The sequence below is a fragment of the Ovis canadensis genome, chromosome 2 (genome assembly GCF_042477335.2).
Source record: "Ovis canadensis isolate MfBH-ARS-UI-01 breed Bighorn chromosome 2, ARS-UI_OviCan_v2, whole genome shotgun sequence".
NCBI lineage: Eukaryota > Metazoa > Chordata > Mammalia > Artiodactyla > Bovidae > Ovis > Ovis canadensis.
In genome coordinates, this window is record NC_091246.1 from 254029712 (window position 1) to 254054199 (window position 24488).

Sequence of the window (24488 nt, forward strand, 5' to 3'; positions counted from 1 at the left end):
CTGGGGGAGCCCAGCCTGCAAACCCAGTCTCATCCTTGGATCTGACTCAAGGCATGAGGGGCTCCATTCTCTATTCATGAGTCAGAGTATCTTCTCAGCCCAAAATGAGGGTTCAGAGGGGGATTTAAGAGAGGTCAGTGCTGCTGACCTCCAGGGTCATCTCTGTGGCTGAGGACGTGCTCCAAATGGCCCTCTGGGGTCCTGGCACGGACTGCAGCTCGATTCACTGAATAGATACGGACACCCCGAACTGGGGCCACAAAGTGTCAACACGAGTGAGCTCAGCACGCAGCTCAGCGGGGGCAATAATAACGGCAGCAGTAATAGCAGCAACTGTCACTCATCGGATGCTCATTCTGCGCCGCACACTCTGCTGAGCTGTTCGCGGGAAAATATTGCAAACGGAGTAACTTCTTATCCTGTGTTGTAGACAAGGAAACGGGTGCGCATGGAGCTCCGGGAAGTTGTGGAAATTTGTCCAGGTTCACCCAGCCCAGAGCAGTGTATCAGGCAAAACTCAGACATGCATCTGAGTCAAAGTCCATCTCAGCTGCATGCCACCCGGTACCTGCTCCAGAGTCATTCATGAAAGTCCCTGACATGAAGATTCCTAGAAAGGAAAGGTTTCTAGCCGAAGGAATCAAGAAAAACTTCCTGGGACGGCTGGAATTCTCATGGGCCCCGAAGCTGAGTCAGTTCTTAGGCAAAGGTGAGGTGCTTTAAACAGGCATGGCTATTTCACATCAAGGTTTGCCCTAGAGCTTCTTCAGGATGTTAACTAAAAGTCACAAAGGAAGAAAGCAGGGTCCGATAGTCAAATACATTTGGGAAAAGTGAAATTCAGTGAAATCACACCAGTTTGCCGACCCTGAGGTTTCTCAAGAAGTTGTCAATGTGGAATTGCCCTGAGGCTTTCGACCAAGGAACTCCTTTCTGGGGACCAGCTTACAGAGTGTGGGTTGCTGGAATACACGTCAACAAACCGTCTTATGAGATGCCAAAGCCCCCACCATTCTTCTGTGTCCTGGGGACCCCTGGTCTCAGAGCCACACGGGCCCCACATGGTTCTTTGGACAGTGTGCGCTGAAAGAGGCATACACCATCAGCCCTGAGGACGGTGTGTGCTGAGAAAGGAAGGCAGGACGAGGAAGTCACGGAAGAACGTGACTACATCCTAGAGGGAGAGCCCTCAAGCGGTGAGAGGAGAGGCCAGGGTCAGGGTCAGGAAGGGGTCAGGGCAGAGCCTGCAGGAGGTCGATCAGAGGCGCTTTCAGAAAGCTCTTCAGCCTGAGGGGAGGCGAATCTGCAGGTCCTGGGGAGTGGCCTTCGACCCGATCACAGGGACGCGCTCGAGGCAGACTGCGCTCCCAGGAGCCAGGCAAGCAGGTCTGCAGGAGGAAGGGCACCAGATGAGGAATCCAGGGCATGAGAAGAATGAGACCCCAGGCCTTGATCGCCTGAACCCCAGCTCCGGCACGCAGGACTCAGGCAGCCCGGCAAATGTCATAACTCCTCTGAGCCTCGCTTTCCTCGTCTATGAAACAGGGATGACATGGTCTACTTCCCAGGGTCACTGTGAAGATTAAAGATAATCTCTGTAAAGCACTCAGCCCAATTTCTGGAATGTGATAAACTTGCCATGGAAGGGAGCTGTTGGGGAATTATCACAGTTCAGGAGGCCTGAGCATAACCCAGCCGTGAGAGTAGAGAGACCCTCCAGCAGCCGGAGCGGTGGACACACCGGAGGGACAAGCCAGCAACCCAGTGTGGGGTGAGAGCACGGCAGGGCGAGGTGCCTGGCTCGGATTTAGGGAAGCAGGCAAAGTTAGCCCAGATAGGGTGGGAGGTGCGACGATTTGAGCCCAGGACAGGGACCGTAAGACTTCCCCGTGGCTCAGACAGTAAAGCGTCTGCCTGCAACGTGGGAGACCTGGGTTTGATCCCTGGGTTAGGAAGATCCCCTGGAGAAGGGAATGGCAGCCCACTCCAGCATTCTCGCCTGGAGAATCCTGCAGAAGGAGGAGCCTGGTAGGCTACAGTCCGTGGGGTCGCAGAGTCGGACACCCCTGAGCGGTTTCCCTTACTTACTTACTCGGGGACTGTAGCTAATATTCCTCTGAACGCCCGTGGGCTTGCACCCAGGAGTCCTCAGTGCTTGCATTTGTCCCTGCAAGCTTACTGCGAGCCTGCATAACTAATCCATTAATCTCTCACAGCAGCTATGAGGGCAAGAACTATGGAGAGGCCTGCTTTCCCCCCGAGAAAGGTGAGGTGCAGAAAGGTGAGCTGAGCCGCCCGAAGTCTCAGAGGTGGTGCACCTCACTGGGGCTTGTGAGCAGTAGGAGCTCAGGGATGGCTGTGTCTTCTGCGAATCTGGAGAGCAGAGTGGTCGCTGATGGGCCTACAACAAGGTGTTTGGATCTGGGTTGCAGAATCAGACCTAAGCCGCCTAGAGGGAGGGACTGAGCTCCCCCACAGGACAGGACAGAGCGGCGAACAGAACCTTGGAAACCAGAGCCACGTGTGTTTGCCAGCTACTGCACGCTACTGTTCCAAGGACTTTCCGTGAACCAATATTTAGTTCTCCCAACAGCTATGTAAGGTGGGTCCACTGGTCATCCCATTTTACAGAAGAGGAAACTGAGGCAGAGTGGGTATGCTACCTGCTCAAGGTTGAGCCAGCTCCAGAGCCACCTCGTCTTAATTCACCGGGCTTGAAGTTATGACCTGCACCTCACTTACTGCAGTGAAATTGTTGGTGGATTTCCGTTGCTTAAATTTGGGCGTCACTGGAACACTGGGGCAGGGATAAGGAGGCTGCAGATGAGGGTCTGGAGGAGCGCTACTGAGGCCCTTAGGGGACAATGGCAGGGGCCGGTAGGGACAGCAGGCGGGAGTAAGTGATCAGGGTTCCACACAGGAAGTGCCTGTCAGGGGGCATCCCAGGCTCATTCTGCCAGCAGCTGACCTTGGCTGGCTGGACAAGGTATCACAGAGGAGACTTCAGCTGGATGCTCAGGCTCTGCCAGGTGCCCACATGGCCCAGCTGCCAAGACCAGGTACTCTCAAAGGGAGAGCTAGGATGCGCCTGGCATTAGGGGCTTGACTCCTGATGAAGAATAGAGTAGAACATGGGGCGGGCTCTGTGCCAAGGTCATAGGCCACGAATGAGCCAGGGTCTAAGAGAAGGTGGGACAATCAAAAGTGGCAAAGCAGAGAGCCCTCTCCAGGGACGATTCCCCGGGGGTTTTCCAGACCTTGTAGTGGGGAGCATCCAAAGGCCCAGTTAGACCCTAATTTAGGGCCAGAGAGGCCACCGTGACGAAGGGAGAAGCAGAATCCTCCAGAATTCCCGGCAGAAGGCTGGAACGCCCTCTCCCATGGCATTTTAACACCTAATGACTGAACACATGGGTTTCAGCTGCTAGCTCACTGCTGATCTTTTATCTCCTATTTGCCATGGCCGGTCTTTCACGGGACATGAGATCACTGTAATTCCCGATATCACAGCAGCTCCTGAAAGCGTTTTCCCTACTGTGGTAAAAAGAACAACATCTGAAGATTCTGGAAATCTGAGCACGAGCCCCAGAGCCGCTACCCTCCGTCTCTGTGACCCCGGGGCGGTCACCGCGCCTCTCTGGTTACGCTGCTTGTCCAACTTTAGAACAAGATGTTGGCAGGACTGTAAAAGGACCCCTCTAGCTCTGAACCTTCAACTTTAGTAAATTGATAGCTCTTTCATGAAAGGGATCACGATTTATCTTTGTGTGAGGGACTTAGCAAGGTGTCCGGACATTCTGGAACCCAAAACCTGTTGGAATAAGGGACGCAGTCAAGAAAGGAGGGAGGCAGAAAAGAGAGAGGGGGAAAGAAAGAAGGGAAGAAGAGAAGGCAGGAGGGAAGGCGGGAAGGAGGGAGAGAGCGGGGAAGGAGGCAGGCCGCCAGTTCTCGTGACCAGCGAGCTGTGCTCCTCTGTGCGGTGACCCCAGCCAGGCCTGGCCCTGGGATTTGCACTTAGTAGGCCAAATGCTAAGTATCAGTTCAATCTAAATGAAAGCACAATCAACCTAAAACATCAGGGAATGGAATCCCACCGAAAACTTCAGCAGAAGGCCCGATGATGCTATTCCAGTCTCCTCCAGCTATGACTAATGGAGTTGCTGTTTTAAATGCAGCTTATCCTGGCAACCCCATAATTCAACATCATGTACATTGGTATGTTGTCTGCTATACAAATAATCACATTAGGACCTGCAGGGTGGGGGGCGGGGGAGGAGCTCTGCACTCTCTTCAGAAGGAAAGACAGGAGAATTGGAAGAAATTGCAGCAATATCTTCAGCTGATCAGCAGGAGTCCCGCTGGTGTGGTTGACCAGATAAACAGCCCAGGCACTGTTCCGTACCGGGAACTGCAGGGGTCAGAGGTGCCCGGGAAAGGGCAGTGGGGGTGGAGGGCTGGCTTCCCCATGGACACAGGCAGCAGAAACGAGACTGCAGCAAGGCTGGCACCTGCTCTGGCGCCAGTTTTCCGACAGGAGGAAGTGAAACCCCATGACGGAAGTGATGACACGCCATGGGTTTGACCACTGGCTCTGGGATCAGGCAAGTCTGAGTTCAACCTGAGTTTTGACGCTTGGCAGCCTGTGCCCTTGGGCAAGTGACTTGACCTCTCTGAGCCTCAGTTTCTTTCTGGAACAATGAGGGTGATGATGGTATATCTATCCCCACGGGGCTGCTGTGAGAAATAAGGCCATGTAAAGCCCGTCACTTAGACCCTGACACTTGGCAAATACTTCAGGAATATTATGTATATAATTACAATATATTATATAACACGATATTATATAAATATGTATAGGCACACGTATTTAATTAACTTAGATACATTTCTTGAAGCATGCCAGCAGGTAGACAAACAACCACAAACACCAGTAATAGCATAAAACCCGTGTCATTAAGGCATAAATGTTGACGCAGATGACAGGCAAGTTGTAACTATTTATAAGTAACCGTTCATAACTTAATCATTAAAATGATGTTTTTAAAAAACAAACTTTGAATTTTCACAAGGTGGGAGAGTAAACATGGGCTGTCTCTGCCCTTATTCGGCGAATAAAGTATTTATAGGAATTTCGCTTGTTTCCGGATGTTGGTTAATTAATAAAGGAATGCAGAGTGTCTTTGAACATCCGTTGACCTCATCGGAGATTTCAAAGCTTTAAGTGTCAAAAATGCAGGAGTTGTACAGAGGACTCTGATAAACATGCCAGGGGATGGATGATAAAACTTTAGGGGAGAGATTAACAGAGCGTGTGGGGAAAAGTAAGCTCTTAGGTTGGGCTCCCCAAGGTGTGGGATGTCTCTCTCTGGTGTGAGAGATTTAGTGTGATTCCAGCGTGACCGCAGGCGGGAAGCAAAATTACATCGGTGGCATCAATACTTCCAGTCACGGGAGGGGCAATCTAACCATCTCCAATTCTGTTTCGCTCCTTCTGATGACACCAAGGAGAAGGCCTCTTGACGCTGCACCTCTCCTTTTTATTTTTACCATTTTCCCTTTTTCACCAAGAGCCTCATACTCATAGCCTTTGCCAAAGCTGCAGGCAGAATTTAATTAGCAGTGATTTAGTTTCATGGTATTTATTTATATTGATGGCATATGATCCTGAGTTTCCATTTACAGCAGTGATATAAAGTTGTATTTGTGCTGAGATTTATTAATGTGTTCAAAAATAGAGCTGAGAAAAGGAAAATAATGGTACAAGCAGTCTGCAGACAAGAGTCGAGAAGGTGGTTTGGAGTGATACCTGGGTATGGAAACATCGAGAAGATGTTCAGGGAATGTGCGAAGCTGGAAAGCTTTTCTTTTCCACAAAGAAGAGGGAAAGAGTGATAGGAATATTGAGAACCAGGGCGAGACCACTTTGGAGTAATTAAATAGAAGCTGAATGCAGACTCCAAATTAGCAGCCGTGAGTGAGGACACACAGCTCACAGAATATACGCCACCAAGGTGGGCCCGGCAACGAACTTGAACACTGAGCAAATTCGCACGCCCGGAGAACTGTGTGTCTATACCACTGTAGACGTATTCTTATGGCCTCAGGCATTGAGCTTGTCAATGGCCTGCAGAGGGACTGAGCTGGCAGAATCTGCTTACAGCCCCTGGCTGAGCCTAGGCCTGTTTCCCTTTGCTCATTTGCTCAGGGCCCCCGGGTTCAGACCCAGAAAGCAGAGGAGTGCCAAGTGCTGCAGGCTGTTTCAGAGACTCTGTGGGAGCTGCTTCTGGAAGGGTCCAGCCAAGAGGAGACGCTGCTGGGAAATGAAAGAATGGAGGCAGGGAGCAACCAAGGTTCTTCTCTCTTTACTTTCTACGCAGGCAGCTCCGGGGAAGCGGCTGCCTTTCCCCAGGGCGCTAGCGCCCGCTGGACAGGATGCCGGGCTTCCAGCTCCCCTGGACCCTGGACCCAGGAACACCCCATCCTCCTGACCTCTCCAGCCAGGGCGTGGTGGCACCCTCCCTCGCTCGTTTGATTTTTCAGCCCTTCCATCATCGGCGAATGCCTGTCCTTGTACTAAGGCAGCCCTCCCAGCCCAGTTTGAATTCTTAGCGCAGTCTCTGTTTTCCTGGCTGGGGCCTGGCTGACACACGTTCCCAACCCTTTCTTCAGTCAGAACCAACCTGACACGGTGAAGAGCCCTCTCGTCAGACGCACTAAACGCTGGACTTCGGAAGAATAAGCCAGCTGGGTGTGTTCACAGCTCAATGGATCACGGGTCCGCAGAGGAAGAGCCAGCTATTTTAGGGTTCACAGGCCGCACAGTCTCTGTAGCATACTCTTTTTATCTTTATTAAGCCCTTTAAAACACAAAAAAAGAACCCTGTTCTCAGCTTGTGGGGAGCAGAGCAGCAAGCCGTGAGCAGTCGCTTGCTGACCCCCTGCAGTAGCTGTGAGTAAACACCCCAGCCTTGAGCAGAGCCGGCTCCTTCCTCCAGGCTCAGGGCCGGTCCTGTGACCTGGATCTGGCCGATCGGTGCTCTCCATTTCCCTGGCGCTAGATTGCTTCCGAGCATAAAGTAAGTGCTTTGAGAACGGCACCCCCAGAGGGAAACTGCATTGGAAGTAAAGCCACCTCCTCTAAGCCAGGCACTGTGGTGGGCCCTTCACACGTGTTATCTCTTCACACCCTCAGACTGGGGCTTAGAGGCGGGAGTCCCCCAGGGGTAAGACAGATAGTAAGTGGCGGCGGCAGATTGTGGACACAGGTGATTCAAACCCTTTTACAGCCTGCGCCACGCTAAAATGAAGCTCCAGGCTCCAGGCTCCAGGCTCCAGGCTCCAGGCTCCAGGCTCCAGGCTCCAGGCTCCAGGCAGGGGAGCGGGAAACAGCCACCCGTCCTTGACACGTCGTCGGGGCCCCAGCTAAGAATGAGCACGTGGCACCTGTCCAGCTCTAATCACCACTCCTATTTATAAGCATTTCATGGTTCCCCGAGCCACTTTCATGCACCTAATCTCACCCCATCCTCAAGACTTAGTGAGGTAGGCCGAGCAGGAATCCTATCTCCCAGTTTGTGAAGGAAAACCCTGAGCTTCAGAGAGGTGAGGCACCCTGCCCAAGGTCACACAGCTCATTGGCAGCAGAGCTGGGGTTTGAACTAGATCGCGGGCAAAGGTGAGAGGACTTGTGAGGTTTATAAACAGGGCCCAGGCATTTTTTCCTAAACCACAGAATTGCCCAGCCAGAAGTTCCTGGAGAGCACCCCGTTTGACCCACGTGGGAGGCTCAGGACCTTCATCCCTGCCTCTGCGAGTCCCCGTCCATCCTTCAAGCCCAGGTTCAGGGTCTGTCTCTTTCAGAAACGCTTCCCTGACCGGAGCCCGCAGTTCCCCCATCCTCTGAAATCCTCAGGCAATCACTGTCTGTACCACTCCTTTAGCAATTAGTCCCCTCCAGCCGCCCGACAGCCCCGCTGCGGCGGCCTCTGCCTCCTGCTCAAATCCGTGGTTGTTTTCTAACTCGCTTCCCCGGGGGGGCTGGAGATGCCCCGCCGGCCTGGCTGTGTGTCCTGCTCCTCTTCACTGCCTTGCACACAGTGGGTGCTCAGTAACTCTGAATCCCTCCCATGCCAGTGAGCACCGCCCTGTCGCCGCCCATCAGTGAGTCTGGGTGAGGCGGCCGAGGTCGCCTGCTGGCCGTGTGGCCAGGAGGGTTGACTCTTTCCGACCCTCCACGTCCTCCCCTGTAAAACGCAGGCTGTCATGGCACCTCCCCCAGGGGTCTGCGAGGGTCAGCGGGGCTGACGGGGCGTGTGCTGTCTTTCCTGTGCCACCATTAACAGTTCAAGTGGGGCTGCCCCCCACCTCTGCAGGGGTGGGCATGTGACCCCACTGCCGTGGGAACACCGACCCGTTCTGGAAATGCTGATCCGCCCAGGGTGGGCTTATGCTCCAGGGAAAGCCAGGCAGAGCTCTTCTGTCCACACTGGGTGAGAGACAGCCTCTATTCCACGCTAGTGATTAAGCCAGGAGAATGGGGCTCTGGGGGCAGCCACATGGGAAAAGGCCCGCTCTGGTGGGAGGGAAGGCAGTGGCATAGAGAGGGGGACAGAGTGGAGCAGGATGCAATGGAGAAAACACAGACAGGGTTTAGCCCCTAGACACAGCTGTCCAGGGATCCACCCGGGATTTGCCAATCATGTGAGCCGATAAAGATCATTTTGCTGGAGCCAATTTGAGCTGGATTTCTTCACTTGCAAATGAAAAGGTCTAAACCGATACAGAGATGTTCATCGCACATAAAATCTCCCAGAATAATACCTGACAAAGAGGAGATGCCAGTAAGTGGGAGCTGTTGATGTTTATCACCATTAACAGCAGAAAATGAAAGTTTTTTCTTAGGATGTTGCGGCTTGATGGCTAGAAGAGGGATCTAGATCGAATCTTGTTTCCATACTTTAGCAGCTTTGGGTCTCTGGGGCAAGTCAGCCAATCTCTAACCCCTCCGAGCTTCTGCTTCTCCATCTGAAAAATGAGCTGAGTCATGCCAGCCTTCCAGAACTGTTAGGATAAGGGAGCCTGTGTGATGGCTCATCCCGCCGTGTACGTGCTTAGTAAATGCAAGGTAGCCACTCCACCGCAATCCCTGGCCAGGGATCCCATCAAAGGACGACATCGCGTGTGCGGCCCAGCACCCACCTCGTCCATAGCGGAGACTGAGGGTCAGAGGAGGAATTATGTGCCCAGGATCTCATAGTGAGGGGCAAGCCTGCGTTCAGACCGCATCTCCAGGTTCTGATCTGGGGCTCCGGCTACCATATTAGAATCGTCCTGCATAGCACTTCCCTCTCAGAGTCACTGGCGTTAGAGCCTCTGTCTCCAGGTATAAGCGGGAGCAGGTGTGTAGCGCCATGACCTCCAGCGAGTCGCATCCTCTCCCCGGGTCTCGTCTCCTCCGTCTGCAGAATGGGGACAATTGCAGTCACGTGTGGGGCGCAGGGACTGCACGAGTGTAGCCAGCCACTACTTGTCGTCTTTGCAAGAAGGGGGCGGAGGGGATGCTGGGTCACGTGGCCACAGAGACGAGTCACTCATCCCCAGAACCCCCCAAATGCCTGGCATTTCCAGCCCAGCGACGTGGGTCCTGCCTGCCGTGCCCAGGGTGGAAAACACCTTCAAGGTCTGTGATTTTCCTGTCTGCCTCTAGAGGACAGGGTCACTTCTCTAGCAAGAAGCAGCCGGGAAGAAAAGGCCCCGCAGGCTCTCCCTCCAGCCCAGCTCTGCGCGTGCCAGCAGCCAGCCAGAGGCCCTGCTGGCGCCCCCGCCCTAGCCCTTGCAGCTCCGCTTACCCAGGGGTCCGCGCCAGGACTCAGCGCCCCCTCCCCTTCTGTGAAGATGAGCAAATCAAAGGGCCGCCCTCCCCCAAGAGGACCCTGCCAGGACTTGGCAGCGAGGCCCCCTGTGTGCCTCCAGCCCCGGACGGTGCCGGGGCCCCTGGGGCTGCCCCAGCAGACGAGGAGGGTGGGGCTCCTCTCTGTCTGCAGGTGGATGACCAGCACATCGCGAACTCACTCGTCTGCTCACCCGCTCACTCACTGCCCGTCATCCACTCAGCTCCTCATCACACCTTCGCCCCCTCACCACTCACTGCCTCCCTGATTCACGCAGCATACCAGGCACGTCTTGGGCCCCCAGTTCATACCCTTTCAGAAGCCCCACCTCTTACTCCAGCTACTTACTCCACTGTGACAAGCATTCTGCACAGATTTCAGCCAGCTTGGCGTGGGTGTCCCTGGTGGTACCTCACCTCGGGCCTGGCCACGCCCTCCTGCTTCCTGCCCAGAGCTTTCCTTTCTCCGCGTGTGGGATCCCACAAGGACCCACGCGGCACACTCAGCTGTGCAACCAACAAGGGCGGGAGCATCAGGGCCCAGGAGGCACCCTTTGGGCGATGGAATACGGAAGCCACTGGGTAAATGTTCTCCCCCTGGGCAGACAGTCTTGAGACACGTTCTACAAGCTTCTCAGAGGAATCAAGCAATCAGTCACCCATAGCAATGACTGATTCAGTAAGGAAGCTTTTTATTATCCAAAGGTTTAGTGGCTTAAAACAACAAGAAACACTCAACATCTCAGCATCTGTGAGCCTGAAATGTGGGAGCAACTGGAGCTAGGCAGTTCTGAAATGTGGGAGCAGCTGCTAGGCAGTTCTGGCTCGAGGTCTCTCAGTTTGCTGGCTGGGGCTGTGTTTTCATCTGAAGGCTCGATGGTGGCTGGAGACTCCGAGTCCAATATGGCACACTCACACGTGGCACGTTCAGGCTGGCTGTTGGCAGGAGGCCTGCGTTCCTCACCAAATGGGCCTCCCCAGAGCATTGCTTGAGCATCCTCACGACGTGGCACCTGGCTTTCCCCAAACAAGCGATCCGAGAGAGCACGTGGGGAGCCTCAGCGTCACTTACGAAGTCTCAGAAGCCAGACACTCTCACATCTCTAGTATCTTATCATTACAAAGATCAGTCCTATTCGGTGTGGGAGAGAATCCTGAATTCCAGGAGGCGAGGCTCATTGGGGGCCATCTGGGAGACTGGCCACCAGGCCTTCGCTCCATCTCACTCCGCTGCCCTTCACCTCTACCCTGGGGTAGCATTCTCGATGAACCATCTGCCCTGGAGACTTTGTTTCAGGCTCTGCTTTGGGGGAAAGTCAGACTAGAACCCAACCCAAAGGAAACCAAAAGGCGTCTCAGCCAACGACTCACACATTCAACAATCACTGAGCAGCTAGGACTGCCCAAGCGCTGCTAGTAGTAAAGAGCTCACCTGCCAATGCAGGAGACAGGAGATGCTGGCTTGGTCCCTGAGTCAGGAAGATCCCCTGGAGAGCCTGGCACCCCACTCCAGTACTCCTGCCTGGAGAACCCCATGGACGGAGCAGCCTGGCGGGCTGCAGTCCACAGGGTCAGAGTTGGAAGCAGCCTAGCAGGTATCCAGTGTGTGACAGCTACGGCCAAAGTCTTCCCCAGCCCCCAAACAGCAAGACTCGGAACCTTTCTCCTGTTGAATATATGAGGAGTCAAGCCTCGGGGTGTTGCTGCAGGGGAGCAAATGGAGGAGGAGGGAGACGGGAGCCTGGGGCCAGGAGGTGAAACCCACGCCTAAGAAGCTGGGGGAATTAGAAAGCGTCCATTCACTCCTCCGGACCTCCGTTTCCTTCTGTGCAAATCTGACGCACTAATAACCCACTCACGTTACTCCCTGGAGCCCCGTCCTGAACTCAGCAGTCGGGTCCGTCAGAGCAGGTCCAGGCCCCCCCGTTAGCTTTGTTTCCTTATCTACCGGGGAGCTCTCAGGAAAGGCATCCCTCATGCTGGGAATCCAGTTCAGGGACCATTATCCCCTGGAGGCTGGAGGGGGCTGAGTTCCCCAGGGCCTCCAGAACTAGCCCCTCCGCTGTGCGGTCTTAAAGAGGAAGTGGCGGCAGAGGGGGCCCGGCACGCAGCGCGTTCCAACCAGTCCAGCGCAGAGCTCCTTGTACAACAGACGGACAAAAAAGGACTTGCTGGTTTCACTGAGAATAATTCTAGGTGTGTCCTTTAAGTCTCAAACTGACTTAAGCAAAAAAGATATTACTGGCTCTTGTAAGCAAAAAAATCCAAGAATCCACATCGGGCAGGGCTGGATCCAGGGGCTACGAAGATGTCTCTATCACCCAATCTCATCTTCTCGACTTCATGCTCCTTAGTATTGGCCTCATTCTCAGGCAACCCGCGGTGGCAGGGAGCTCCAAGCTGCAACCTCCCAGGTTCAGAGTCAGCGGAAAAGAATGTTGCCTCTCTCTCTAACAGCGGTTCCAGCAAAAGCCTCATTTCATATCATCACATACACACACCAAGCGAATCCAGTGATCTTACTGGTCAAACTGAGCCACACTAGGGCCAGAGATGCTCCCCACCTAAGTGAACCGGAAGGCAGGCAGCAGCAGGGTGGTTTCCATCCCCAGCAGAGTGGACGCGCCGGTCAGAAGCCAGCTGGCCTTGATGTCCCCATTGACTTTCACTTCTCTCCCTGGCTATGGCCCTTGTTAAATCCAAACACACTGGTGGAGCCTTCCAGTTGCTTAGAATCACTGAATCATAAGCCATCAGAGCCAGAGGGGGCCTTCAAATGCAACCAGTTCATAAACGGCAAAGACACGGCACACTTGCCGTCACTGTCCTCGCCCACCCCCTAGGCAGACATCACTAATAGATCACAGCTCCTCCCTGGGCTGAGACGCAGATCCAGAAACTCTTCCACCACAGCGCTCCAGGGAGCCGCCGCTGATCGATCACAGCTGACTCCTGGGATGAAGCCTACATCCATTCCTTTATCTGCACCAACATTTGATGAATGGGGAGACAGACCTGGAGAGAGATTGCTTTGCCCAAGATCATGTACGAAGGGCCCTCTTGCGACCTTATCCTCCTGATCGGAAAACCGGTGGGGTTGTTGATCTCTCTGTGGCTACAACCCCTTCCTAATAACACTGTGGTTCTCACGCCTTCCTGTCTCCTTTTCTCGGTCACTAGGCCCCCTTTTCAGCGCAGGCGGACCAGCCAACAACACCTGCAGGAGCAGCAATTGTAATAAGAGCCCCTTTTTATTGACTGTTTACTCTGTGCCAGGAACTGTGCTTCAGAGCGCCTCCTGCACGGAGGTGTGACAGGGTTGGTGCAGGGTGAGCGCCGTGAATCTCGCTGGCAGAGATACGCGCTCACGGGAACGGTCGCTCGTATCTTAGATCAGGTTTTCAAGAAGCAGAACCAGGGGTCAGATTTGCAGACAAATGATTTTTCAAGGGAGAAACTTTAAGAAAATTTTTTTTCATTGAAGCATACTTGATTTTCAATGTTGTGTTGGTTTCAGGTATAGAGCAGTTATATCTTATATTCAGTTACACGCATCTGTTCTTTTCAGATTCCTTTCCCTTACAGGGCTGTTACAAAATATTCCCTGTGCTATACAGTAGGCCCTTGTTGGCTATGTTTATACCACTAGTATAAACTAGTGGTGAGGAACTTGCCTGCTAATCCAGGAGACACAAGAGGTGTGGGTTTGATCCCTGGGTTGGGAAGATCCCCTGGAGGGCATGGCAACCCACTCCAGTACTCCTGCCTGGAGAATCCCAAGGACAGAGGAGCCTGGCAGCTTACACGGTCCACAGAGTCGCAAAGAAGACATGACTGAAGCAATTTAGCACACACACCCTTAAAGGGATGAGAAGGGCAAGAAGCTAAGCAAATATGTGATTCAGATAAAACGCAGCTTCAGCTTGAACCCATAGGGAGTGTAGAAATGTAAATGGCACTGCAGAGTTTGTCCCACCTTAAAGGAAAGGTGTTGGTTTTCTCTGCCCCCTACACACACACACACACTGCACTCACTGGCCCTGGGGGCCCCCAACTCCAGCTTCACTGGTCAGAGTTGGAGCAGGGGACGCCTCCTCTGGGTCCATCTTCAGCTTGAGGCAGGAAACCAGAAGCTAGTTCCCTGCCGTCTCCAAGGTGAAGCCCAGAGATGAAATCATTGTCCAAAGGACAGCTGGGAAGAAGCAGACAAAGAATCCAAGCCTCCTGGCCATGGTTCCCATCTGCTAGCTGACCTCTGAGTAGACAACCCACACGAGGAGTCAGGAAGCTAGGGTGCTTGTCCCAGCACCCCAGCTATCTCCACAGTCTGGGCAAGGCCTTCATCATCTAACTTACCCAGGCCTCAGCTTACTCATCTACAGGATGGCGGTGGGGGGGCGGGGGGGGGGGGTATTCCAGCCAGGCAGCCCCAGGAGTCCAGATGAACTGGGACCTTGGCTCAGGAAGGAGCCATCGTGTCTTGTCCTGTTCAGACTGCTGCTTTGTTACCTGCGGGGAGGGAGACAGTGAGCAGCTGGGTGCCACGCTGACTGTATTTCCATCCAGGCCCTGGCCCTGGCCAGGGGGGCCCTGGGGCTCAGGCCAGCGATGCGGAGTTGGGGGTGAGGGTTGAGGGATGCGAGCTCCTGGAGGCGTCTGGGGATCCTGGATCCCAGCACGGCATCTCCAGTGTAGCCGGGAGACAGATTCCTGAAGGCGGGAAGGGAAGTACATCTGCGGACTCCTACTCTGGGTCCATCTTCAGCTTGAGGCAGGAAAACAGAAGCTAGCAGGATGCATTTCTTTCATAAGCAAAATAAGTGCATTTCTGTCTCATTAAATAAATTTCTGGTATCAACTTCTGGGATGCTCTAGAAAACTCTTCTCTGAAGGGTAAAGGAGAATCTAAGCCCTGGGAAAGACTTCAATGATCTTGGATGGTCTGGCCTCAAGACAAAAACGCATAACGTGACTCAAGAGCATAAAAGGGACCCTGGGGGTGGGGGCCAGACACTGACGGAGCACAGGCCAAGTGCGCATCCCACGCCCCCACGCCTCCTGACACAATTACGGAGAAAGATGCTGTCGTTACTTTATACGACGGAGAAAGCGAAGCTTAGAGATGTCCAGTCACTTGCCCCCCAGTTGCTCAGCCAGTGAGTGGCTGGGAGCTGAATTCATAACTTTCTGATTCCAAGGCCTGTGTTCATGACCTGGAGAATACCCACAATAGGGAGGCAGAGTTTGGGGGTGACCTGCAGGCCCTCAAATTGGGGAGCCTCCTGCTCAGGGGAGGAGATGCTGAGTACCCAGGATATGTTGGTATATTTCTCTCCCTCTTCAGGGAAGGAACAGCCAGGAGTTTCTGGGCCCCCATCTGGCAGGATGGGGAGGCCTGCACAGTCTGTGAGGGCGGCTGGAAAACAAGGGGTCCATTCAAAGCAAGAACTTAGGGGCCAGCCCCAGCTCACAGCCTGTGGCGTACCGATTTCCCAGTGTGGAGCGGCATGGCGGCCAGGGATGGGGAGAGAGAAGGGGAACAGGTCACCGGAAGTAACTGGAAACACTAACGCAGCCATCTGGCATCTGGCGAGCATGCACACAGAGGCCAGGGCCTCCTGGGAGGCCGGAGCTGACGGAGGACGTTCTGGCTGGGCTGAAGGCAGAGCCCCCTGCGGGCTGGTTGAGCGTGGGGTCCAAGGGCACTGAGCCTGTTGGACCAGCCCCAGCCTTGCCGACCCCCGGCAGTGGGGCAGGCCTGTGGGGGCCAGGCTGGGGCGGAAGTGGCAGGCGCCCAGAGCCCCCTTCCCTGGGTGGGCTGTCTGCCAGCTGGGCCTCGGGGCTGCGAGGGACTGCATGTGTGCTGAGCACCCAGACTGTCCTCAGAGGAACCAGCCAGCGCCTGGCTCCTCCCAGCCCATCACCTACCGCGCCGCCAGCACCTGGGTCAGGTAGCACATGCTGAGCTGTTGCTGTGTGCCAGGGGTTCACACGCACACACACACACACACACACACACACATTCTGAGCTGTTGCTGTGTGCCAGGGGTTCACACACACACACACACAAACACACACACATTCTGAGCTGTTGCTGTGTGCCAGGGGTTCACACACACACACACACACACACACATTCTGAGCTGTTGCTGTGTGCCAGGGGTTCACACACACACACACACACGATGTCTCACACACACACACACACACGACGTCTCACACACACACACACACACACATTCTGAGCTGTTGCTGTGTGCTAGGGGTTCACACACACACACACACACAACATCTCACACACACACACGACATCCCTCTCTCTCACATACACACACACACCTCTCTCTCACACACACACACACGACATCTCTCTCTCTCACACACACACACACACGACATCTCTCTCTCTCACACACACACGCACACACACACGTCTCACGTCATCCTCACTCCCTGCAGGGTGCTGTGCACAGGGGATATCGGTGGCTTCACCTACCTGCCACCCATCTCTCTTCCTTTGGGAGACATCACCATGCTCTTTCCATGGGTCCTTAGGGGTGGGTGGGGCTAAAGCCCTTCCCCGCCCTCAGAAAGTGGGCACCGTGACCCATGTCTGGCCAAGCAGCACCCTCTGTCCTCGGTCCTGGCCTCGGTGACTGGCTCAGAAACAGGCTTGGAGGGACGGGTGGCTGAAAGAGTTTGAGGGACTGAGCAAAGGTGACTCCGTTCCTAGAGTAACATCCGCCTCAGGAGCCAAGCACTTGCCTGCCCTCCTCCAGACCATGGTGCTCGCCCTCAGAGCCTGGGGAGGGCGGCAGACAGCTTCCATGCCTCGGGAATTCCAGCCGGCCTGCTTCTGGCGCCCTAGAAGAGCTTTCACTGGGGCAGAGTCACCGGCTGCAGGTGGAATTTAGCATCTAGACAGAGGTTACAAGGAGTGAGGGCTCACCTCGTCTCCATATAAATATCCGGGACTCTTACCATAAGCTATAATGCAGGTATTTGATGAAAACGGTTTCCATCGCCTTTGCATCAGACAAATGGTGCCCGCGTGCACCAGCGCCTGGCTCCAGAGCCCCGCGTCTGCTTCCCCTGGCTTCCTAGTGCCCCCAGAACTATGCGCTTTCTGTTTTTGATTGGTTCGTTGTTGGTTTTTTTCAGATTTCACAAACAAGGGAGATCATATGCTGTTTGTCTCTCCCTGACTTATTTCACGCGGCACAAGGCCTTCGAGGCCCACCCACGTTGTCGCGCATGGCGAGCTTCCTGTCTCCGTGGCTGAGCGGCATTCTGCCGCACGCGTGCGTCACAAGCCCTCCCTCCGCTGTCCGTCAGCGGGCGCTTGGGCTGCCTCCAGGCCCCGGTTACTGCAGGCAGCTGTAATGGACCTGCGGTCACACAGCCTTTCCGGTTAGGGCTTGTTTTTCCACTGGGTAAACACCCAGAAGTGGGACTCCTGGATCATAGGGTAGCTCTATTTTTAATTCAAGATCCCTAACTTAATCACATCCACTAAGAGCTCTTTTCCAAATAGGGCCACATTTTCAGTTTCCTGAATTAAGGCCTGCTATCTCTGCAGGCCACCGCTCAGCCTGTTACAGGGAGTTGAGTTTCATTTTCCAACTGTGAAAACTGAGGCCCTGAAGAGTCAGTGACTCTGCCCTGGGCCATGTTGCTGCTGTCACGTCTGACTCTGCAACCCCATGGACTGCAGCACGCCAGGCCTCCCCGTCCATCACCAACTCCCGGAGTTCACTCAAACTCATGTCCGTCGAGTCGGTGATGCCATCCAACCGTCTCATCCTCTGTCGTCCCCTTCTCCTCCTGCCCCCAATCCCTCCCAGCATCAGGGTCTTTTCCAGTGAGTCAGCTCTTCACATCAGGTGGCCAAAGTATTGGAGCTTCAGCTTCAGCATCAGTCCTTCCAATGAATATTCAGGGTGGATTTCCTTTAGGATGGACTGGTTGGATCTCCTTACCATCCAAGGGACTCTCAACAGTCTTCTCCAGCACCACAGTTTGAAAGCATCAGTTCTTGGGCACTCAGCCTTCTTTATGGTCCAACTCTCACATCCGTACATGACTACTGGAAAAACCATAGCCTCAACTATATAGACCTTTCTCGGCAAAGTGACGTCTCTGCTTTTTAATACGCTGTCTAGGTCTGTCGTACTACTGTAGTGGGTAGCCATTCCCTTCTCCAGGGGAGCTTCCTGACCCAGGAATCCAGCCCAGGTCTCCTGCATTGCAGGCAGATTCTTTACCATCCGAGCCACCAGGGAAGCCAGCCCCGGGCCACAGTCAGCATCATTCTCTGGGGGAAAGGACTCTGAAAGAATAAGGAAACAGACTTCCGTTGTGGGTTGGGAGAGGAGGGCATGGGTCAGAGGACCTTCTGAGAGATGCCCCAGACAAGCAGACTTCGAGGAGGCTGCACTGCCTGCAGCTGCCCTGGACCAAGCTGGAACAGCCGGCAGCAGGACTGTGCCCTGGAGCTCAAAGGCGGCTGCTGGCACGTTGCCACACTGCACTCTAGGGCATCTCTGCCGCAGGAGCTCCTGGAGCTGGCCCGGAGGAGTCTGCAGAGCCCCAAGAGCAGAGCCGGGAGCTGACGGAGCAACTGAGGCACGGAAGCCTCCGGGATGCCGCCAGAGCTGGGGGTCCACGGCCGGGGGCTTTCCTCGGTTCCAGCCACAGGCGCACCGCTGGCTGGCGCGTGACCTGCGCCTGCATCTCAGCCCCTACCAGCACCCGGGCAAGGCTGTCGGGCGCGCTCAAGGAAGAGACAGCTGTGCAGGTCCTGGGTGAAGGCTGGTGCTCAGGATGTGTGTGTGTGGATTCCAAGGGTGGTGGCACTGCTGGGCTGGGGAAGATCAGCTGGGGTAGGGTTCGGGGGGCTGGGGACAGAGGCTTCCGGAAGGCTGGGGGTGAGCATCTCAGGAACTTCAAATGGCAGCCTACTTTGGCCCCCTGGTTTGGAGGTTCTCAGGGGACATTAGTTCTCTCCCTTGTCTCTGCTCCCCAGAGGGGACCACCCTAGGGCAAGGGGTCATGGTAGGCAGCTGTTGGGGGCACTCCTTACAGTCAGTCAGCAGACTGGGCAGAGAGGAGGGGCGTGCGTGCTAAGTCGCTTCAGTCGTGACTGACTCTTGGCGACCCCACGGACTGTAGCCCGCCAGGCTCCTCTGTCCGTGGGATTCTCCAGGCAAGAATACTGGAGTGGGCTGCCATGCTCTCCTCCAGGGGACCTTCCCGACCCGGGGATCGAGCCCCCATCTCTTAAGTCTCCTGCCGTGGCAGGTGAGTTCTTTACCACTAGCGCCACTGGGAGCTTGTGCTATGCGAGGGGCAACCCCCTTCTCCAGGAAATCCTCTTATTTCTTGCCCCAACGCAGCGACATAGGCCGACCATGTTTCAGCATCGACTGGTGGGCTGTGGGTACCAAAATGGCCTAAACGTGGGCCCTGTGGGAATGCTGCAGTGTTTACACGTCGCTGGGGCTGCTCTCCTTGTCTGACCAGGACATCCCGAAGCCTGTCTGGGGCCATGTCCTCACCTGTCAAACCTGGGGTCCCAGGGAGAAAACCCTCCTCAGAGCTCAGACTTCTTTAATCACCATGTACTGAAAATCTGTGCTTCCAACACTGAGCCAAGTGCTGGGCAGAACGAGAGGCGGAAATGAGTGTCAGGCGTCCCAGAGATAAATAGCAATAACAGCACCACGGAGCCTTTATATCACGCCTTCTTTGCATCAGGCCCTGTGTAAGCCCTTTACATGTGAGGGGGCCCTATTCAACTTCCCAGTTTATGAATTCATACACAGGGGCCCATAGGGCTCAGTGTTTTGCCCATCACTCTGCTTCTAAGTAGAGGATACGAGGTTTGAACCCAGGTAGCCTGGCTCCAGAGCTGACGCTCCATGGGACGAGGGCCTAGCCAGGCCCAGGGACAGCGAGTCTCAAGCGTGGGTGAGGGCAGGGGTGAGAGGTGAGGGCAGGGGTGAGAGGTGAGGCCTGAGATGAGTGGAGTCCACATCCCCGGGGCAGGGCTACGTCTCCCGAGGGAAGGACCCTCAAGTTCACGCCCTACCTACAACGGAGACTGATGGAGAGGGTGGGAGCAGGGGTCAGGCAGTGTCAGATTTGGAGAGATCACCCTGGTTGCATTAAAGAGCAGAGTTGAGACACGAGGAGAAGGTGTTCATGGTCCCCATGCTTGATCTCACTGCGCCGAGCCAAGCTGTTGAGAAGCTGGGGGGAGGGAAGGAGACAGGTGCTCTCGCTGCTCCAGGGTGGGTGGGCCGGGAGCCTCCCCAGTTCCGGAAGGAAGACCACCCACTCCAGCGTGGATGAGGCCAGTCCCCAGCTCTGCCCTTGAGCGTCTTTGAAGGTGCAACTCTCCTGTTTAGGCGCCAGAGCTCCTTTGCTGTTCGCCGGCTCATCCCACACACAATCCATCTCCCTGACCTACGGTCCCTGCCTGCTGGTCCTCGTGGACAAAGCCTGGGCGGGTGAGGCCCTCAGCGTGGCTGCTCCCTAGCCAGAGGCCTGGGGAGGGGTCGGTGATGAACAGGATAGGGAAACAGATATGCCAGGGGGAGGGGAGGAGGGGAGGAAGGAGACCAGGACAGAGAGGGGTCCCAAGCCTCAGCGTTGCAGGGATTCCTGCTGCTGGGGAACAGACCTGGGGTCTCGGACAGCTTGCCCCGCCCCTCTTGCTGCATGACCTTGCAGAGTCACTTTAAGAACACTGCAGCTGAGCCTCCATCCTAAAGGAGATCAGTCCTGGGCGTTCATTGGAAGGATGATGTTGAAGCTGAAGCTCCAATACTTGGGCCACCTGATGCGAAAAGGTGACTCCTTGGAAAAGACCCTGATGCTGGGAAAGATTGAGGGCAGGAGGAGAAGGGGACGACAGAGGACGAGATGGCTGGATGGCATCACCGACTCGATGGACATGAGCTTGAGCAAGCTCCAGGAGTTGGTGATGGACGGGGAGGCCTGGCGTGCTGCAGTCCATGGGGTCGCAAAGAGACACGACTGAGCGACTGAACTGAACTGAGCTGAGCCTCAGTTTCCTCATCGGAAAATGGCCAGAGCGCTGGAGCCAGCCCGGTTTCAAAGCCACAGCCTCCAGGCACCCTCTCCCTTCCCTCGAGACCCAGCTCTGAGAGGAGGCTAGCCTCGTGCGGCGTGGTGAGGCCACACCTCGCCTCTCAGAGCCGAGCAGGTGGGGGCAGGCTCGCGCTGCTGCCGAGACTCGTGGCTGAAGAGGTGTTCCTCACGGCCAGCGCTTCCAGATGAAGGGGCCTGCCCCACCCCTGTCTGCCCGAGAAGGCTCTGGAAGACCCCGCCGCCCCCGACCCCCGTTGCTGCCTAGCGACCCTCCCAAAGAGCTCAAAGCGCCTTTTCCTTCCTCTGCGTGCTTGATTGTCCCACAGTCCTGGGAGCTGAGACAGGAGAGGGCCTTGAGCCCCAATCCCAGCACTGTCTCCTTGAATTTTTTTGTAGAAATTCTCCAAAGTTGGTGTTCTATGGGCTGAACTGTGTGCCCCAAATCCATCTGTTGGAACCCTGGCCCCCACCCTCCCCACTGAGATGGACTTGGAGACGGGGCGTTTGGAAGGTGATTAGGGTTAAATGAGGTTGTAACGTGGGGCCCTTGTGACGGGTTAGTGCCCGTACAAGAGGCACCAGTGAGCTCACTCAAGCTCTCTAGGTTGTGGGAGGACACAGGGAGAAGACGGCCGTCTGCAAGCCAGGAGGAAGGTCTTCACCAGGAACCAAACCACCCAGTGCCCTGCTTGGACATCCAGCTCCCAGACCCGGGAGATAAGCATCTGCCATTTCAGTCCCCCTTTGCCCCAGCCTGTGGTGTTCTGTGATTGAGACAGTATGATCACAAACAGGCCCAGGTCTCTCAAAAGCCCTTCATATCAAACTACCTGCAGCTCCTGGACGCACTGGGCTGAGTCAGCCCCAACGTGCTCACACGCTGTCCCCTCGGCCTGGAAGGCCCCGTCCCCATCCGCCTATCTCAAGACAAGACTGCCGCCAGCGCCTTCTCCTTGGACTGTCTCTGCCTTGTCAGCTGGCCCTGAGCCCTCCCTCGCTCGCAGCCCGTGGCCCCCCGAGCCACCTGTCCAAGATGCATGGGGTGAGGGCAAGCACCTCCTGTGCTGCCATCCTTGTAGGAGCCCAGTGACCTCATTGTCCACATCTGGGAAATGGGGCTATGGACGGTGCCCATCTCCCTGGAGTGCTGTGAAGACTGAGTTACTTAATACACAAACTGCTGGCACCCTCTCAGCTGCTATTATTATTGCTGTTGTGGTTATTGTCATCTTTGAATCCCACGGTTAATAAAAAAGAGATGACTCCTCAGCCCCATTGCACAGTTGAGGAAACTGGGACTCAGCGCTGGGGAGGGGTGGGGCCTTGTTCAGGGTCGCTCAGCCAGCTGCCAGCAGAGCAGGATCCAACCCCAAGTCTAGGCTGTTTCTGCACGTCTGTGCTCCACGTATGGGATGGACGCAGCGAGGGCCAGGAGTGGGAGGAGGCCCTCACCCCGGGCCATGGACTGGTCAGCCGCTGTAGAACAGGGACCCGAGACCAGGCCCCCGCCCGCTGGGCTGACCGCAGCCGGCACCCAAGCCCCAGAGGTTTCTAGAGGCGATTTCATTCACCCCCTGTGCCCCTCCCCCGAAGCCAGCTCCCAGTTGCCAGCAGCAACGACAGGGGATGGAGCAGGAAGTGATAAACACGTCCCCTGACTTCCGTGAACTCCCATCCAATTTACTGTTCCTGGGCTCATGCCAAGAGTGTTTGCGTTAATAAACCAAATGGGCTTCGCAGAATCCACCACGGTGGCTGACGGCGGAGGCAGGGTGAAATCCTGGCAGCTCTGCAGCCCCCTTCCCGCGGGGCCTGAGGCAGGCGGGGGTGCGAGGCGCAGTCTCCGGGCTTTTCCAGCCCCAGAGACCCTCAGAGGCCACCTCGTCCGAGGCCCTCAGTGTACATGCGAGGAGCCGGAGGCAGGGGCATTGCTGCGAGCAGCATCTCGAGGTCCTGCCCTCGGTGTGGGTCGAAACTGGGGTCTGAGGCAGGAAGTCGGTTTTGGCGAGTCTGGGAGCCCTGGGCAGGGAAATGGGTTGGAAAGAAGGGTCACAGTGTGGAATGGAAAAACGGTCACAAGGGGGTTGGGGGCAGAGACCCACCAAAACCCAACCCCAAAAGGAGAACAGTGAACCTCACTTTAGGGGGATCTGAGTCGTCCTCCAAAACGACTTTTGCCAGAACAACCTGAGCCCCGGGAGGGACTGTCAGCCTGAGGGTCCTCTCTGCCCCCTACCACTGACCTCCCCTTCGTCAGGGGCCACGTCCCCTTCACTGAGGCCCTGAGCTCCTTTTCGGAGTTTGTCCCGCATCTCCAGGACCAAGCGACACGGACTCCAGTGACAGCCCTGGGAAAACCCTCGCTCACATTCTGAAGCCCCCAGGCCTGGAGCTGTCTGTGCCTCCCTAGGCCTGATCCCCGCGGCTTCCCTGCTGGCTCTGCGGTAAAGAATTAGGCTGCAATGCAGGAGACGCGGGTTTAAGATCCCCTGCAGGAGGAAATGGCAACCCGCTCCAGTGTTCTTGCCTGGGCAATCCCATGGACAGAGAAGCCTGGTGGGCCACAGTCCACAGGGTTACGAGAGTCGGACACGACTTAGCGGCTGAACCAGCACCACCAGGCCCGATCTCTCGCCCCGCCGGCCTCATCCGATCTCCTCGACGTCACTTCCGCCCAGCTCTGACCTGACACCCCCAGGCCAGGCCCAGGGCACCCTCTGAGTGCATCCCAGCTCCCAGTGAGCCCTGGACAGATGCTGGGTGACAAGCCCAGGGGAGAATGGAGAACAAAGATCCTCCCACTACCCACTCTGTTTCTGCCATCAGAGGGTGAAAGCCAGGCAGTGACTCCAAGCTGCCCTGTGGGAGGAGGTGGCTGGAAGGGGTCCAGCCGGGATAATTCACAGTCCCTGGGTTATGGAGAAACAGGGGGTAAATCTCAGGTGCGGTTTGATCTATGTCCTGCCTGGGAAACCCTGTAGGGCCAGGGTCCCCGCCATCTAGGAAGGGTGGACTCCCAAGCTTTCAGGTCAGCACAACCCTCCAAGTGGTCCCAGCTCACCCTGAGGACGCCTTGACCCCAGGTCAGTCCTCGTGGGCCCCTGCCTGCTGCAAGGGGGTATCCAGGGCAACAGAGGCAGGAAGAGCTCTCTGACCTCCTTCTCGCCCACCCACCAGCCTCCAGCTTCAATCAGAGCCACTTAGCTTTCATCTATTTTCTGTGGAGAATTTCCCTGTAAGATTTTGTTTGAACAAAGCTTCCCTCCACTACAAACATTTTGCAAACCTCTGATCCAGCCCTGCCCCCTGTGCTTGGCAGCCAGCAGCGGTTCGCAGCCAGGTGGCCTGGAGCCAAATCCTGTTTATAACACTTACTAGCTGGGCACTGGGGGTGGGGGAGTCTCTCCCCTTCTCTGAGCCCCAGTTTCTCCGCCTATAAAGTGGAGAACATGCCAGGTTTGCTCTGAGAATCTGAAACATATAA